Genomic DNA, 3,067 nt, shown 5'->3' on the forward strand with positions numbered 1-3,067 from the left:
ATCATTTTACCTGTACAGTTCAGTGTATTAAATACTTTCAAAATGTTGTTCAACTATCACGAACTTCTACCTCCAGATGTATGTTCACCTTGTAAAAATAAGTCATTCTTAGGACAGCATCCTTAGTTTACTTTATATTCACACCTGGGTCAACTACCCACTACATTTTGGTTACTGTAACTGAATATTGTGTTTTGAAATCAAGATATGTGGGTCCACTGAGCTGTAAAAGTATGACAGCTGCTGTGATGCTGTCTTTGTCTTTGGAAACAGTTCCAGCCTCTGAATCTACAGAACCAGCAGAAACAGCAGCAGTAAAGGTGGCAACCTCAGCAACAAAAGTTACAGCCTTGGTGGTTGCAACTGCAGCCGGGTGAAAGAGAAGCCAGGATTATCAAGGTCCCTTTGTCTGCTAAGCTGCAGTCATTCAATGCTGTGTTTTCCCTGCACAAGCCCCAATGGCCCACTTCAGCTGAGCTGCTGAATCAGTTAAAGGAGAAGTTGCTGGCAAATTTCCTGCCTTCATTTGAACTATTTTTTTTTCTTTAGTTGTTGTTGTTTAGTTTTTTTGTTTTTCCCTAAGAAGCTGGAATGCCTTCTCCAGAACTGACCAAGAGGAAAAAGCAGACTTTGAAAATTGGATATGGAGAGAGAGGGCTCCTAGACATTGCATTGGAGGTATTCTGATGGTTGGAATTGGAAGGGGAACAAAAATGTTCACCAGTATGTTGTCAGGATTCAAGATAAAATTACACAAGAAGATACTGAAGGCATTCTACAGAAAATTAGTAGGACAGTAATGCAAATACCACACTCACCTACACATACATTCTCTCTCATTTCTCCCTTTCTCTCTCTCTTATCTTGCAAGCTATTCTGCATTAAAGAAGGATGGACAGAGATTTTCAATATTAATGAAGAGAGGTTAAGTAATACAAGCAAAGCCTGCCAGACTGATAACTGTGTACAGTATCTGCCTTCAAAGATTCCAGCCACCATTTTTCACATTAGATGTTGAATGTGGAGGAGGTTTTTATATCAGAAGCTTGGTCAGTGACATTGCCAAAGAACACTCTTCCTGTGCCATTGTACTACAGCTGACCCAAACCAAACAGGAGCCATTTACTCTGGAAGAACATGCCCTTCCTGGGGACAAGTGCACAATTGATGACACTGCATAGTCTTAAGCATTGCTCATATCTTCTCCCAGCAGAGCTGTCACTTAAAAAAATCAAAATCTGAGGAGTCTAATGAGCAGGTTTTGAGCTATGACTGTATGACTATAAATGATGCAAAGGGAGAAGATGCTAGTAAGACATTTTGAAATTAACCTGAAAATATCATCATTTTCTGGTTGACATTTGAATCCTGTGTACAGATGCAAAATGACAAACTACATGCAAGACAACCAACTCTTCCTCTTTTTTTTCACTTTTTCATGAAGAAAAATGATGGTCATTTAATTTCTGTAGCATACAATTTATTCACTACACATTAACAATGAACTTGCACTCGTTCAGTTATTTTCTGTACTTTTAAGATATTTTTATGTTATGAATTTGATTTCTTTAATTTTTACCTGTGAAAAAGCTTAATTGATTTTTTAAGCAGAATTATGAGCTACTTCTCTAAGTAGCATAATTAAATGTTATTTTGATTTTATTTAGACTTCCAGGTGACTCCATTGTTTTAGAATTCTTCAATTCTGTTTGAATGACCATTTTTGAACTCTTTCTTGTCTTTGGAGAACTTATTATTATTAAAAATATTTCATTTTTAAAAACTGCACTTACCTAGTATTTTCTGTGTTTATTTAGATCCTAGAAATAATTTTTTATAATGAGTGTAAGTGAACCAATTGTTGCTATTACCACTGATACTATGTAAATAAGAGACAAATATTGAATTCATTTATCTTTCATTAGAGCTGAAGAGAGCTTCTTCAATAGTTTTGTGCAGCCTCATGCTCATTTCTTGATAGTTTTATCAATCCAGTCAAATACTTTGTACCAAGTTATTTACAGAACGTATCTTAAGCTAAGGTTTTTTCTGTTCTTTAAATTTCATTTATCTTTATTCATGTTTTTTCAGTTGTTTACTTTTTCATGGGGTTTTTATAAACATAGAGTTCACTGATCTGTACTTCCAGTTGATCCTTTCTGCTCCAAATATTTAAAAACAGTGATTCTCAAATGTTTTCATTCAACTAACTTGAAAATTCCAAATCCCTCTTTACCATAATTTTGACATTACAAAATAGTAAATCTCATGTAATGTATTCTCCATATTTTTGTTATGAGAATGTAATATATTATGTAACTGTTCTGTATAAATGTTCAAATCACTCTTTATTTACTAAAGAATAATTTCAAAATAAAGATTAAAATTTTATAAAATTTGAGTTTTTACATTTTTATGGATTACCTTTCTTTTTAAAGGTGTTTGCCTGCTTGCAACTCCACATTTTGACAGGTAAACTGAAGTGATTTTATCTTTGGTTTGTCTATTTGTGATTAATATAAAAAGTTAGATGCCTAAGTAGAACATCTTCAGCATATTGGCAACATTTGAAATGAAAATATTAAAACTAATTCTCAGTATGAGACCAAAAAATGAGGAGAGTACAGATATCACAACGCATTAACATAAAATACAAAATGCATAAATTTATAAATTGAAAATTTATCATTATATTTATTCACATGTAGTACCCTGCAATTGGTGTCAACCCAAGATGGTGGTAGTTATCTCTGCCTATTAGAGCAGCACAGGTTGCAATATATTTTCATTCATTGTCAAAGTTCAAATAGGGGAATGTTTAGATTTTAGAAAATAGCTGAAGTGTTTCTGCTTTTTTTTTCAACTTAAAAATTGGCCTGTATTATGTACAAATTAGGAAAAAGTCAAGAATATTTGAAAAGGAAGTAATGTTTGTTTTGTTTTGTTCAGATAATTAGTCTTTTTTAACATTATTTTTAGTTGTTGATGGACTTTCATTTTATTTATTTATGTGAGAATCAAACCCAATGCTTCACACATGCTAGGCAAGTGCTTTACCACTGAGCCA

The 3,067-nt window shown here is 33.2% G+C and overlaps 1 pseudogene; it reads left to right on the top strand.

The window, feature by feature from the left end:
* The first annotated feature begins 233 nt into the window (after positions 1–233).
* Positions 234–1,324, top strand: LOC124971537 (probable tRNA pseudouridine synthase 1; annotated as a pseudogene).
* Positions 1,325–3,067: the final 1,743 nt, after the last annotated feature.

Source organism: Sciurus carolinensis, chromosome X, assembly GCF_902686445.1.
Source record: "Sciurus carolinensis chromosome X, mSciCar1.2, whole genome shotgun sequence".
Classification (NCBI taxonomy): domain Eukaryota; kingdom Metazoa; phylum Chordata; class Mammalia; order Rodentia; family Sciuridae; genus Sciurus; species Sciurus carolinensis.